Source organism: Magallana gigas, chromosome 10 (genome assembly GCF_963853765.1).
Source record: "Magallana gigas chromosome 10, xbMagGiga1.1, whole genome shotgun sequence".
NCBI lineage: Eukaryota > Metazoa > Mollusca > Bivalvia > Ostreida > Ostreidae > Magallana > Magallana gigas.
The window spans coordinates 12,997,073-13,013,832 of NC_088862.1; the positions used below are offsets into that span (position 1 = coordinate 12,997,073).

The 16,760-nt window shown below is 32.2% G+C and overlaps 1 long non-coding RNA gene across 1 annotated transcript; it reads right to left on the reverse strand.

Annotated features, from left to right (window-relative positions):
- Positions 1–4,973: 4,973 nt before the first annotated feature.
- LOC105317757 (uncharacterized) lies at positions 4,974–10,210 on the reverse strand. Its single transcript, XR_010710540.1, has 5 exons — positions 9,603–10,210; positions 9,168–9,313; positions 7,311–7,558; positions 6,535–6,674; positions 4,974–5,811 (listed from the first exon to the last, which is right to left on the reverse strand). It is a non-coding gene; the product is annotated as an uncharacterized lncRNA (long non-coding RNA).
- Positions 10,211–16,760: the final 6,550 nt, after the last annotated feature.

Consider the following 16,760-nt stretch of genomic DNA (forward strand, 5'->3'; position numbering starts at 1 on the left):
CTTGTCGATATATTATTTCCTTTTCTCGGAACCTTAAGCCTTCGTAGTCCTCTTCTGCTTGTTCCCTTGTCTCTTCTTCGTATATAGCTCTGAAAGGTAGCAAATATGATTGACTACAATTGAATAAATAAAATATGCCAAGAACAACGAATATAAAAAGGTTTCAGACAAAAGTAAACGACCATGTGCTGTAATTCAACCGACTACGCCACGCTGATATTAAAAGATGACAGTTTATACACCACAGCCAACGCAGATCCCGTATTTTCCCGCGACCCCGTGATGGTGTTTTAATCCTTTCCGAGATACACCGTCGCGGTATTGTTATCGCGGTGGTCGCGGGGCGTCGAGTTTACCGTGATGGTGTAAGACACCGTTACAGGTGTGTGCTCGGTCTCAAGGAGTTAATAAAGAAAAGGGAAACAACCGTTATTTGTTTTCTGTTTTAATATTTGTTAGAATAAAAATATCGATATTAAGAATAAATATTAAAAACTTTCTTGGAATTTTTTAAACAAATACTTCTAGAAAACGTTTACTACATGTATTTTGTTACTCTTATTCATTTAAATAACTACTCTCTCTCTCTCTCTCTCTCTCTCTCTCTCTCTCTCTCTCTCTCTCTCTCTCTCTCTCTCTTCTCTCTTTTTTTTTAAATAATAAAAATTATATCTAAGTATTTCATACAAGAAGCCGGTGTCAGGAAAAAATTGAAATAATAAAAAAGTTTGATATCGGAAATAACGCGTTATCGTATGAAGGCGACAAAAGATATCGTACACGCTAGGTAGACCGTCTTTATTCGAACTCAAAATAATGCATACATGTAATGTAAAATCAGATGTCTATGTCTTAGATACGCGTGTGAATAACTAGAACTGTACTTCCAGTTAAGATTCTCTCTCTCTCTCTCTCTCTCTCTCTCTCTCTCTCTCTCTCTCTCTCCAAATAACTAATACTTTATGTGAACTAATGCATGTAGCCGTTACAGCAGTATTTTAATCTGACTTAAATATGCATATCACTACCTAAGAGCACATGACGTCGTAACGAGCGTTTTCAGAAATTTATCAAACGCCCTTTCGAACTTTACCTCATGGACTTAAAATTATGCATGTTTGAGACAGGTACATTGAAAATCACAATTACATCGCAGCTCTCCCTGGGCTAGCATACGCGCGTGTGTATAACTATTGCATAACATTTCCTGTCTGTGACAGCACCCGTGCTAAGACCACGTGCCATAAGAAATCTTATCAACTTTTGGGATCTATCTATCTATCTATCTATCTATCTATCTATCTATCTATCTATCTATCCATCTCTCTCTATCCGATTTATAATTTTCATTCATTCAAACAATCACATTTTGCCATTTTGAAAATACAAATACTACATGTGAGACTGTAGCTGTGTTCTCAATTACTATTTCCATTTTTGATTAACCCCGGTTATAGTCTGTTTGTTAATTGTATTTAATCGATTGCACCCTTTAAGTATATCATTAAGAGATTATTTTTATTTTCTAAATTATGTTTTATAAATGCAAAGAAGAAATTAACTTTTGATTTACATTTAAAACTAATTTTCGTTTGTTTGAAATTCAATTATTCTATCAAGAAAATGTTGCTTTTTGTAAAAACAGACTATATACTTCTATTTAGCGGGCCCCTAGTCATCCTTTTTGCTGCAGGTCACCCTTCTTGACGGAAGCCACCGTAATTCTGTATACACATACTGTATACGTAATGTTACGCAATTCCCCGTCCTCAGTTGGTCAACTGACACTTAGCAAAATTTTAACATGTGATGAATTCCTTAGAATATCATTCATATATTCAATATCCCGGGTTTTGAAAGATCAACATAAATTTTTGGCGACCAACAGAACATCATTTCCTTTTGCAGAATGAGACGATCAAACCCTATTTTCAAAGATTCTGTTAAAATAATTAGTACCATTAAATTCATCAGATAATTTACTACTGATATATGCACTTTTATGTGTTAAATAGTTATCCCTGTGTATATGTGTGTATATCTATTACATAATGCTTCCTGTCTGTGTTAGAGAGTAATCATGCTCCGGCCACGTGCCATGAAAAATCTGAATATCCAATATTGTGGTTCCTTTTATACTCTTACCCCTAGATTAGTCGTATTTTTTAACATTTGAATATATGTTTTGAAATCACCAAACAGTAAACAAACATACATGTAAGTTAAGATTTTTAATATTGATGAAATACAAACAAGACATAATAATCATTAAAATCGAAAAGATATACAGATCTCAGACTTCTTATTCCGTAAGAAAACATTTATTGACACATTGAATTCTTAATCCTAATTATGTTTAGTTTGAAATCTCTAAAAACCGTAAAACAAACTTCACACACTACCAACTTACCGTGGACTTCTCTATCTTCCTCCGTTTTGGTTTTGGCAATGGCGATGGGGAAGGGGACCTGGGCGGTGGGGATGGAGACCTAGGAGACAGAGGAGAACTTGGTGGGGTTGGTTCTTCCAGTTCCTTCTTCTTAGATCGCATGTCGGCCTCAGATCCGGAATGCAGAACAACGGCACGATCGACATCTTTCGGGCGCCCCCAATGAACGTCGTACTCCTTGCCAACTAAGATCGGAGAGTCAGAAAAACACACGGCTCCTGATCTGAATATTACAGTCACACAGATATTTCACAACATAATGAGTGTCCTCACGAACGGAAAGTCGTCTCGCCATGGCGCAACACAAAATCACAAAATCTTAAGAAAGAAAAATGCAGACATCGACATTGAAAAGAAAACCGCCCAACCAATCATTATTCCAGTAATTCTTTTAGGCTTTCGACTAAAAAACCTTATAAGAAAGATTTTAAATAAATGTTAGCAGAATAGTCTGCAAATTATGTCGAATTTTAAAAAATATATCACATATTTATAGTATGTTACTCACTGCATTTTCTTTTTGTGTTAATATGCATTTTTATGATTATATGGAAAATATATAATGTATAAATGACTTACTTTTTTCTATCTTGTTCAAATGCAAGGTTTTCACAAAGGCTTTCTCTTCCAATAGTATTGCTGCAATATGTTGATTTGTAACATTCGACGTCTCTGCAACATGGTCCATGTATTAATATAAAAATCAACATAAATCTGTGTTTCCTTTTAAATGATTAAATTTTGACGATTAAAACTTTGTATACAAAACCATTATAACATATTTTTACAAAAAGATAAAGATGACATGCCTTGTATCACAGGATGCGTCCCTGTTGGAACCAGCTTAAAAGCATAAAAATACGAACATCAGTTTTAAAATAGAATTATTGCATAGTGTTAATTTCGTTGGGTTTTGTGAGATTTAAGTCTTTACTTTTTGTCGAAAGCGTTCTGTTTTCCTGCTCATGACTCTGGAGAGTGGCGTCAGGGTGTTTTGTGTCTCTTGTGCTACTCTGTGTTTTCTGAGTTTAAAAATTTACAATACTTTCATCTTTTTAACCAACAGAAGTCATTACAAATAAAACAAAAATAAGGTACAAGTTTGTTTTACTCTACATGTCTCAAATGTAACAATTTCACTGTAGACAAATGTATTACAAAAAGAACTTATTTTGATTATGTTTATTTTTTGTTTGTTGGACTACAGATGTTTAGCAAAGACTGCGTTCGGAGAATGTTTAAATACGATTGAATTGTAGTAAATATTGGTTTCGGGGAAAAAAATTACCTTCTATACACGTGTAACCCAGGCGACGCTGTAAAAATAAATCTCTGATATTTTTAGAAAATATTCACATAAGTGATTTTTTATGACCGTTTGCAGACGACTCAAAACCTTTTGAAATGAGCTTTTAAATATCCACTTAAATCATGAATCAGCATAATAAAGCTTCAATGTATTTTGAATATTCTTTCACCACTATGTATATCGTGGTTTCGAAAAGAAAACAAGAACAATATTGATAATTAACACATCATTAAAAAAATCAAAATGAAAATTAGGTTATTTTTCGGGTTAAATATGCTTTTAATCATAATATTAAAGTGTTAAAATTGATTATCTAATGACTTGTATTACACGCTTTTTAGTCTTTGTAACCAATCCTAAAAAGGTAATAAAAATCAGAACAAAAAACAGAAACATATTTCTACTTTCCAAGTACAAGAAGCACAATGAACACAGATATCCATGTAATATTTAAAAAAAATCAATTATGGATGTCTCAGAATTATAAATAACATTTAAAATAAAATTCAAAAATCATCTAAACTTGTGTTCGAAAACGGTTATAGGCAATTGATATAAGATTCAAATAAAACCGTTTACTCTTAGGGAATATATTTTCTGTGTGAAACATCAATGCAAAGAAAAAGTAAAATTTACATCAATAGCGTAGTTATGAAATTACCACAGATGTGGACTTCCCGCCTTCTGAATAACACAATTAGAAAAATCATTCCAAGTGCCAGTATGACGCCCAGTATTACAGATACCGCAATAACTCCAATAACGTTACATTCAGGTTCATTTACGTTTGGTGGAGGCCCTACTGTAAAGAAATTAAAGAACTTTTAATGGGTAATAGTATGTGCCAACTAACGTTCTGTATGATGCAAATTCTAGTACATGCATCTCTCTTGTGTTTTTGTGCCTTTCTTTTTTTTTGGACTAAGTGCATTGTCTAAAAATGTATTATATTTTGAGACTTGGAGCAGCGCACAAATATTATTTATGAGATCAAGGGAAAACATCAGCAATGACACAGATTCATAATTTAAAAAAAACCACATTTCAGTGTAACCTGCACCTAGGCGTAAAAATCACATAAAAGATTTGAGTTTGGGTAGATAAGCCAAGAGCAGGCAATATTTACCTGCACCAGAGATAACGCATACGACTCACTTAATGCTGACTTGGTCATATAGAACTTGAAGCAAAACAATAAATAAATGGGATGTTTTAAAAATAAAAGACAAACTTGATATTTATAATACACAATTTTTTTAGTTTTCTTAAGAAAATCCCATACCCTTAAATAAATGGCTGTCCATGAACTTTGTTTTTGATTGTTAGTTGTTAATATGTGTATATTACCACAGGTAATCTCGTCTGTTATTTGTACCACACCGGTAAAACGGTAAAGGTGGAGAATGCACTGCAAACCATTTTAATTCGCATGCGACAATTTTTTGCGCGGTTCGCGAGTGTCGTCGTGAATATTTTTTTCGCCGCAAACTTGTCCTCAAAATTCTCTGGTACATATTTTCAAGATAATCTATATTTTTATTGTGCAAGAAAGTCGTCACAAACCAGTTTATCTCCGGACAATCGCGAAAATAAGTCGTTGCGGATAAAAGTTGGTTACATGTAACAGTACATTCAAAAATAAAAGGAAATGTATTCAATATAGATTTTGACTCGCTGTGTCATCTTAAACTAACATGTTCATTTGTGTAAGTTAAATGTTATTTCAAGTTAAATATAAATGAGTTACATGAACTAAGTTTCTATTGAAATGTAAAGAAACAACAAATCTATATTGACAGTTACCTTCATTTTCATCTAAAGTTACATAGATTGAAATGTTGGAGGACACCAATCCTGTACCACATGTAGAATTGTTGGATATTTCGCAGAGGAAGTGTACATTTTTGTCAAATACGGTAATGTGATACTTAATTTTGCTGATAATTGATATTTCTTCCATGGAATTCGATGATATTTGTTTCACATTTCCCTGTAGACTAATGTTTGTCCATGTGAAATTATGTTGCTTCCTTACACACCAATTTATCGGTTTCTAAAATGGTAAATGTAAAACTAACAGTCTTAATGTGAACAGTCAAGACACCATTACAAATAAAACAATTACAAAGATTCATGCCTCAAGGTACTGAAGATTCCCTATTTTAGCGAGTACTTTATTCCGCGATTCAATGATTAACCATCAAATCGCGATAACATAAAATTGCGAATTCCATAATTTTATCATAGTTTCATGTAGTTTACATGTGTCCCAAAATTAAAAGCGAGCTTTTAGAATTCGCGGGACGGGCTTCTCGCGATTTTACGCGGATATTAATTTAATTAGGAATTTACAGTATTTGTTGCAACCCCTAGTAAAAGGATGGGAAGGGGGCGTCAGAAACTTTAAAACGTTTTACGATAAGCAAACAGCTTGTTAAAAATATTATTATCGAAATCAAATAATTTTGCCAGGTTAAATTTTAGTCAATATCAACTAAACAACGTAGTGTTCATGAGTGAAATATAGTAATCTTAAAAATATGTTTAAGAACATGACTTTGATTTCAATATTTTGGCCTGTTTTAACAATAACTTATAAATGTATTCTATCTTTACAAAAAACTTTGTAATATGTAAATTATTTGTTTATTCTTTAAATAAGTTAACTTTTCAAGCTTTAAACAAAAACACTTTGTTTTACATTTCAATCTTGCATGTTTAAAGTTGGATTCTTCATTAAAAATGAACGTATAACACTGAGATTGAAATAAGCTACCGCAACTGATGAATCCTTGGACCGGATGGACGCTGTGCACTCTAAAATAATGGTTCTTGCAGACCCATCCAGCTCCAAACGTCCCGGATTTATCATTGATCTTTTGTCATGAACCAGAATTGGTGACATTTGCCATTTATCTTTAACAAATACAGAAAAACACGAAACATAAAAATGATAGTTATGATGCATGTACCTTGGATAGATTCCCTTACTTTAAAACAGATACATATGTTTTGCTTGCCCTTCCGTAATATGTTTATGATATTGAGGTTTATAATCTAGTGTGTATGTTTCTGGAGGTCATTATTTGACAAAACATCACAATAATTTACATAAATGCAGTCTTGGCATAAATGTTAGGTAGTTAATAGCAATGTATGACCTTAAATGCTGCCGATATTCCTTGCATTTGTATGTTACCCAGACTGATATTTTCTATAAAATAGTAATTATAGGTAAATAGTGATGGCTGAGATTATCATCAGGAAATTTTGCTTTTAAAAAGTTTTCAAAAAAACAAACAATATAAACAACTCCATATTAAAAAAAAAATTCAACTAGTACATACTAGTTTTGATACGGCTGCATTAAATTTTAAAAATTCTTAAAATAATTACATAATAACAATTTTTTAACAGTATCAATACATTTCATTAAACACCGTGCACGTGATACGTGGAGTTGTATAAGTTGCTGAATATTGAGGTAAAATTATGATTTAAAATGAATTGATATCACAATGACATGGAATTCTTCTCATTAAAATGATCCACCTGTGCTTTTGACAATTGTTGGTACACTAAGTGTCAAGTTGATGCCTTGTGCTCCACAGACAAGTCCATACCTAGACTCGCACATGAATTCCAAATTTGTGTCATTTTCTGAAATACGATAGAATATGACCGACTTTTGCACAACTCTGCAGCCATCTTTGCTCCTTTCAAAAAGGCTAGCTCTAGGAGGATCCTGAAGTAATAGGACTTTGAATTTTCCATTTTCTTTTTTTGCACCACCGGATGTCCTAATTGGGAAATACAATAGGACATGTAGTAATATTATTGCGGAATACAATAGAATATGTAATATTATCATTGGGAAATATAATATAATATTAATATTAGCATCGGGAAATGCAATAGAAAATGTAATATTGGTAATGGGAAATACAATAGAAAAAGTAATATTATTATTAGTTCAGTGCTTTCATTAGACCTACCGTTACTCAAAACTAAGGTTCAAACATCGGCATATATCACAAATGAGCATGTTAACAATATGAACATTGAATATCCGATTGTTTGACATGTATTATGCAAGTAATGCAAATCAGGAAAAAAAATTCGACAAAATATTTGAAACATTCCGTCTTCAACAATATTTTATAAAAAAATTTGTGTTACGGTTATTTGCAAAGTTGGTTGCAGTTAGATTAGTTTAGTGTATTATACAGCGATATGCTGTTTATTTTTATTTTTTTTAAAGATATCAGTTTACGGAACTAAATCATAATAGATAAATTGATCAAATTACATATTAATCTATTGTTAATTGTAAGAATTGTTGTATTTTTTTCACCTAACCTTTAAAATTAGTTTTTAGCTTGGCTTTAACCTTAACATATCTAGCATAAGGAACCATATCTTCAACATTCAAGCAGCTGAACCTTTATATACATCGTATTCCTAGTAGCAAATATACTTTGTTCCGCCATGTGCAATAAAAACCCAAATTCGCCTACCAGTAGTTTATTAACCCTACGGGTGTGTAAAGTAATTTTTTAATTGTTTTGATAATACCGAAAGCTATTAATTTAAGGTTGTTTGCATTTGTTACAATACCGTTCGGACCCAACCCAACATAAAGTAAACCCCAACTAAACCCTGGGTTTACTCTTGGTTTACTCCGGGTTTACTAGAATGGACCAGTAACCCCAGATTAAACCCAAAGAAAACCCAGAGTGGACACAGGGAGTAAACCCGATAGCAAATAAACCCCTGAAAGCAGACGCTACTCGTGCATTCGGAATATACATGGGGCAGGATATACAGGCAATAGGATAGTAAGATAGAATAATCGTCTGCTTCACACTTCAGTGCGTACAGTTGACCCAAAAGCAATCCTCTAATAAACCCTAAGTAAACATAAAGTTAACCCCGAGTGGACACACATTTTCAAAAAGTAAACTCAGAGAGTAAACCCGAGGTTTAGTTGGGATTTACTCTGGTATTAGGTTGGATCTAATCGTACTGTATCTCGTTATATCTATAAATAAATATTTTTATTAACACAAGCCTAGTTTACATACAAATGTTAGTTATGTATCTCAAATGTTGACATTTGTACACTACATGTAACATTCATATTTTGGTTGAGCATTTAAATACCTTATGAAGCATTGTAAACATAAAAAATGTGATTTTTTTCGCTTCCATCTTGACCCTAACACTGAAAGCAAATTGTAGCAAACTTTGTTCGTTGCCGTATAATTTTAAACAACCATGTTTCTTATCAACTCTAATTCATTTGCAACTTTTTTTTAGTTTTCAAATCATGTTTATATATTTATAAATATTGAGGTTTTTATAATTTACTTTTATTGTCAATATAAATGCAATAGTCAGTACAGCTACCTGACTTGATATAGCGTTGATGTTTTCAACTTCTCCTGTACACTGTAGCTGTAAAACATCGTCGATCTTAAACATTGTTTTGTTCTCTCCTAATGACAATCGTTGGTTGACAATGGAGATATTCAACATGGTTTCAGGAGACTGACCTGAGAGTATTTTTGGAACAGTGATTACACAGCTTATAATAAAGATACCATTTTTGTTACTGACTCTCTATGGAAATTTGTTTGGCTGTTTCAGACCATAATAGGCAAAGCGAGATCGAGTCGTGTTTAAACTTTAACAACACAGTTAAATGTATGTAAAAAATGCAATGAAAATACGTTCCGTTAATCATGTTGCCTTTGATTTTTTACCACCCAGCTACGAAATGCAGATAAAAAAAACAATATGTTCAATGGCATATAACTATTACAAGAGATTTTCTATGCATACCTTTAATTGAGAAGATATTTTTCACGGAACTGTAGAATGTTTCATTCCCATACAAAATAGAAAACCTGCAACTTGCAGATTTTTCGAGATCAATGATGCACGTGTCTGTTTCAAGCGATATTGTAATATACAAAGTGCACTGGGACAAGTAGTATATACAATCGGATGAAAACGACTGTAAATTAAAACCCCTTAACTCAATTTCTTCATTTGTTTGGTAAGTCCCGGAGCTGTTGGTTTTAACTACTGGTATAAATTCATTATCATCATTTTGTCGAATTTCCCACCGTAGTTCGTTTTCTGCAGGAATAACCCAAAAACACGCGTATCCACACGCATAGGTTATGTTGTGTTTTCCGATAGACAAACTGGGTGGGTAGACATGTAAAAATGAGCAATACCCTACAAGACATTTACATGAATCATACATAAACTCAGATTTTTTCCATTAAAATTTACTTTAAAGTGAAAGTGGAATAGAACACAGAACCAAGACAGTTTTACAACAAGATCAATTATAAATTCTGATTGATTTCGTACATACCGCTAACCAGAGGATAGTTGAACAAGAGCCAAATACTTAAATAATCTTTGGTGGCCATTTTATCAGCCGGGATGTTCTATATCTTGTATCCTTGTATTTTTCTCTTTCTACCTCAATATTGTTACGCTCCGGTTATTGAATTAAAATGCTGTGAAACTAACTTAATGTCAATTTAAAGTTTTAAAACTCAAAACTCGCAGTTTTTGAAGCATTCATGCAAAAAGAAACCTGATCCAAATTGACAGATTCTTATCTAAGACCCAGACATGTGCAAACAATCTCATTTTCTGCTTTCCAATTTTTAAACAGTTAGCTTGGCAAAAATCAAAGTAAAAAAAATTGTGTTTATTACCAATAAATCCAAATTCAATGTAGAACAACAGAAAAATGTGTTTTAAAAACCCTATGTGATTTTGAGCTATACAATATAATCTAAAGAAATGTTAATATCGAAATAACATGTATCTAGATATCAACCTTAGGTGGCACAGGACAGTTTTTTTATACAATTTATTGTAGCCAGGGGATGCGTGTCTTCGGAACTCTGTAGCTAGAATTACCTCAGTTCCCATTCAGCACAAATACCTTTTATTCACTCTTTATAAGGCCAATAAACACAATCAAGTACAGCAACTCTCAATTGTACAAAAATATTGACGGGTACTTTATCCGAAACTGTCCCTTGCTACCTTAAGCTAACTAAAAGATATTAAGTTAATGAATTTACGACTTGTATTTTAAAGGGTATTTTTGCGTTCATTGTTTCCATTTGAAAAAGACACATACTAAATGCACATTGATTTTGTACTTAAAAGGCGTCATGCTTAGATGATTTCACTTTCTGTTGTGCCAAACATGTACCACTTCCGGAATGGGATAAAATGTATGTTGCACATGTCCAAAGCAGTGTGTTGTTGTCCAAAGGACGTGATTCTTTATGTTAAAAAAAAATTGATATTGCCATCAGGTAGAGATAATTAAAATATTAAGTACCAATTTTAGAATAATGATTTGATTTTATATGATTGTTGTTAACTATCAAATGAACTTTTCGATGGTATAAGCGACAATTTTTTCCAATTGTCATAAGCGAGATATTCTCCGTTCAAAATGGAGAATCCAAGATGACGGATCAGTCAGGAAACCGATTTCATAACTCGGCAAAAGTCTGTAGACGAGTTGTACAATTATACCGAAGAAGATTTTACAGATTGCTTTGATTTTTATGCCGAGAAAACTCGAGTTAACGAATATACAAACGAACAATAGTGTTGGTTCCTCGGAAAAAATCAAAATGATAGTGTGGACGCGCTTTAAAAAGGCGAAAATTGGTAATGTTTTGGTTCAAGAGGCAAGCAATTTCAGAATGAGTGAAAATGTTGTAGATTAGGTAGGCCAAGAGCTGGCTACTATGGTAAATTCTCAATAACGAGAGGGAAGACCAGATGAGATTTTTCAGGATCTATTAAAATACAGTATATAGACCATTGCCAAAGAATTGAAATTCATGTGTGAACGAACTTAGTTGACATTTGCTCTCTTCTACGACAAGATATTATGGCAGTTGTTTACAGCAACTTCAGAATTTATCGAAAGTTTTAAAAAAGATTTTAAACACTTTAAAAAAAAAGATTTTCAAAAAAATCGAAAACAACAATGGTAATATCCAAAAATGATGAGATTATGGTCTAAGTGACGTTGGGCTGATTGCTTAGGACAACAAGTTGATTTAATGCACAGAAATTGTTTTTTTAAAAATCAAATTATAAATGGAAATGTTGAAAATTGATTAAAACAGGATGTCATACTAAAATTTCAAGATATAAGACGTAATTTATTTCAACTATTTTTATAGGGCCGAAAAAAAATCAAAAGAACAAAAGGGTATTGTCGTTTGATAGTTTCGTAGAATATTAAAAGAAAGAATTAAACTGGTAAATTTTTTACAGTATATATTTCCAAAAGAGAATCTTTAATAAGAGTAATCTTAATATACTGTGGAATCATTTAAATTCGTAGGCACCAGGGATTACTTTCAAAAGCAATCGATTAAATTACAATTACTTTGGGTTTTAAAAGTAATCGATTACAGGCTAATTACATTCATTTTTAAAAGTAATCGATTATGTGATTACTTTAGATAACTTTACTTGTTTTTCAGTTTTTTCATAGTTTAAATGTTTCATTTAAAAAAAAAACAGTGCATTTTTTGACAGGACTCTTTATTCTGGTATCAATGTAAACTAATTTTCCTTAGAGGAGATCCATCGTCACTGGAATTTTCACAGGTCAAGTCTTGCCTCCTAGCATACACTAGTAGTTTTTTGTATATTAGCAGGAGATTTTGACCACTAAGTTTTAAATCTTGGATCTAAAACTGCTGATAGTTGGTAAACAACATCATCTTTGTAAATTGAGAGTCTTTTTGACATTTAAGACATCAACATTGATACCACCGTGTTGTTATAGGTTGTTGATAGTTCGGCAAGCTTGTGCTCAATACCCAGTGTTACAGGAACAGCTAGACTCCCAGAAACATTATTTTCCTGCTGTGCCATCAATGTGGTATCTTCAAAAGGTTTTCAGAGGCAAACAAAGTTATTCCAGTGAATAATGATTTCCACCTATTGAATATTGCCATAATAAAATTAATCAAAAATTAATCATGATTACAGGACTTTTTCACAGAGTAATCGATTAAATTACAATTAATTGTAATCAGAAAATGGATGATTACTGATTACTCAGCAACCTGTAATCGATTACAGCTGATTACGATTACTGATTATGATTTCCCCATCCCTGGTGGGCACCAATTTTCTTGGATTATGACATTTTTGCTCATTCTTGGTGATGTAATTTCGTCGGTGCGTTGCCTACTGTTTCAATAACAAAATTGTTTTCGTTGAGGATTTAGATTCATGGGAGAGGGCTACCCACAAATTCCACGAAAATTGGGCCACCACGAATTTTAAAGGTTCTAGAGTAACCATTCCAACAGATGCTTTTAATAATGGATTGCAGCAGTCAAGGAAGATGTTAATATTGGTAGTTGACTGGAAGATAATGAAAATGTTTACCTTATCAATTATTATCATTTTTGTATGCAGTTGATTAAAAATTACAACGATTTTTCCACACATTCAGAAAATACTGTGCAATCCGCATACAACCAAGTGTTTATTTTTAATTTGCTTTATTCAATGTTTAGAGTATCACCTTGAGGTTTCATATGATTCCCGAAGTCGTAACAAACCCTTAACTAAACAAGTCTTACAATCGGTATTGCGAAGTTTGATAAGGAGTATGTGAGACATATAACCACTGAAGATATCAGATGCTCAGCACTTTAAAGGAAGAATTATTCGCTCCTTTTTTTGTTAATTGTTGTAATTGGATGCATATTTTTAGTATACTTGATGCAATTCTCAAAACACTTATTGGCTGTCAAGAACTGGTTAGAATATGCGAAGCACACATCTCATTTGTTCCCTCAGTGGTTTTATGACTCATAGAATCCCTACCAAACGTTGCCCAAGCCAAATAAGACTCTATTATGGGGACTTCACTTTAAAAAAAGAATTGGTAGACCACATAAAAAAGGAAAGGTTAGCCTATAACCTTCTTATCTTCTTTGACCATTTATTAAATGCAGATACCCTATAATAATCACGGCGAGATGCTGTCTGTCGGTTTGTCAGTGAAGCCTAAAAAACACACAATACATTTAAAGCACATTATTTTAATCATTTTGCCGTTTTAATTTTTAAGACCACTGCGAGTTAAAAAAAAAAAAGACCCGCATGTTTTAAGTTGGTGATTATTCCACTTGTTTATGTATAATAAAGTACAAAATGATTGTGACAAATAAGCAGCTCAGTAGGTCTTCACTGTGCCTTGTTCATCATTTTAAGCAGAAGTATATTACTAATGGATGAAACTCTAATCGATTTTTTTTGTCATGTATTGATACAATCTACCAATACCTTATCATTTGTTTTACCGTTGTCTTAAAATACTCTACGACATCCATGACATTTTGTCAAACTAATATGCACATTTCACGAACTTTGAAGCACGGATTTTAATCAAGTACAGAATGTTGTGATTACAGAAACAGACATCAGGTCAAAAATTCGAACAGTATGGGTTCTTCAAACATCGATGAAAAATTCATGCATCGAACAGGAACAGAATAACCGAATACTGCAAAAATTACTTGTTAATACGTTGAATGTTTAGATTTAATGTATGCACAAGCTATTTATTTCTCTGTTGTCATGTAATGTCAAGATATTCACGCAAATGGGAAACGCTTATGACCAGTCAGGCCACATAATAGTTTCTTTTTAGCTCACCTGAGCTGAAAGCTCAAGTGAGCTTTCTGATCACATTTTGTCTGTCGTCCGTCTGTCTGTCTGTCCGTCTGTCCGTAAACTTTTCACATTTTCAACATCTTCTTAAGAACTATTGGGCCAATTTCAACCAAACTCGGCACAAATCATCCTTAAGCAAAGGGAATTCAAAGTTGTTAAAATTAAGGACCACACCCTTTTTCAAGGGGAGATGATTAGAAATTAAGGAAAACTTTTGGGAAATTTTCAAAAATCTTATATTTAATCTTCTATTTAATCTTTGTCAGTTTATACTATAAACGTATAATAAAATGTGGTTGTGATGCAGTAGGAAAGTTGTATAGTGGCACTGCCTTTCTGAATCGTACCCTAACATTCTAGGGCTTGTGAATCCATAAAATAAAGAGACAGAAAGATTTTATTTAGGTAGTATTACACTCATCTGCCACAACCACATATTTCGAACTGGATAAAAAATCACAACTTAACTTAATCATCTTAAAATATAACATGATTAAGAACATTTTATTTTTCATTTCAATTTTTATATAACCGGTAATTTTGTTTTTCTTTTTTTAGTTAAGCAATGGTAAAGTCTAATATATTAATGCAAATAAAAATAACAGAATACACTGAGATAAAAATTAATAACAATTAATTATATTTTGATATCATAATAATTTTACATTAAATACAATTTTTTTAAAAAGCGAATCTTTGGTTGTACAGATGAAATGCGTTGGGGATATAATGATATCAAATGATAATGATAACAAATTAAAAACATAAAATATGGAAAACAATATCAGATAACGGGGTTTTCAATTGTGTTATTCTAAGATAATATTTCAATGTCCATATTGGCAAAAGTAAAGAAACAACACTACTTATATTATAGCATTTTGCAGTAATAGACACTGTTGTACATGGCATGATGTACAAATAACAATTTAAACACAAACAAGACACTTTAAGACTTAAAGAAACTGTTTATAAATGTTGACTTTTTGCATCTTACAATATCTGATGATTGCTTTATTTGTATAGGAGAACGTACCATGCATTATTATGATCTTATGTTTAAATTTAATCTTAAGATAGTATATTAAACCAGATTGGAAAGGTTGGATTTGCAAACAAAAACAGTTATAAATCAGGTATTTTCCGCTTGGTTTTCTTCTTTATAATCTCAAAGACTCATATTCTGATTGGTTATGCCCCGTTGCAACTTCTTCGTATGTACACGTGTCCCTAAAATGTTTATTGAGATAAATTCAGTGAAATATTTGATACAAAAATGCATGTAATAATGATCTCACTCCCAAGCTCTATTGATTAAAACTGGATGTCATACTAAAATTTCAAGATATAAGACGTAACTTATTTCAACTATTTTTATAGGGCCGAAAAAAAATCAAAAGAACAAAAGGGTATTGTTGTTTGATAGTTTCGTAGAATATTAAAAGAAAGAATTAAACTGGTAAATTTTTTACAGTATATATTTCCAAAAGAGAATCTTTAATAAGAGTAATCTTAATTTACTGTGGAATCATTTAAATTCGTAGGCACCAGGGATTACTTTCAAAAGCAATCGATTAAATTACAATTACTTTGGGTTTTAAAAGTAATCGATTACAGGCTAATTACATTCATTTTTAAAAGTAATCGATTATGTGATTACTTTAGATAACTTTACTTGTTTTTCAGTTTTTTCATAGTTTAAATGTTTCATTTAAAAAAAAAACAGTGCATTTTTTGACAGGACTCATTATTCTGGTATCAATGTAAACTAATTTTCCTTAGAGGAGATCCATCGTCACTGGAATTTTCACAGGTCAAGTCTTGCCTCCTAGCATACACTAGTAGTTTTTTGTATATTAGCAGGAGATTTTGACCACCTAGTTTTAAATCTTGGATCTAAAACTGCTGATAGTTGGTAAACAACATCATCTTTGTAAATTGAGAGTCTTTTTGACATTTAAGACATCAACATTGATACCACCGTGTTGTTATAGGTTGTTGATAGTTCGGCAAGCTTGTGCTCAATACCCAGTGTTACAGGAACAGCTAGACTCCCAGAAACATTATTTTCCTGCTGTGCCATCAATGTGGTATCTTCAAAAGGTTTTCAGAGGCAAACAAAGTTATTCCAGTGAATAATGATTTCCACCTATTGAATATTGCCATAATAAAATTAATCAAAAATTAATCATGATTACAGGACTTTTTCACAGAGTAATCGATTAAATTACAATTAAT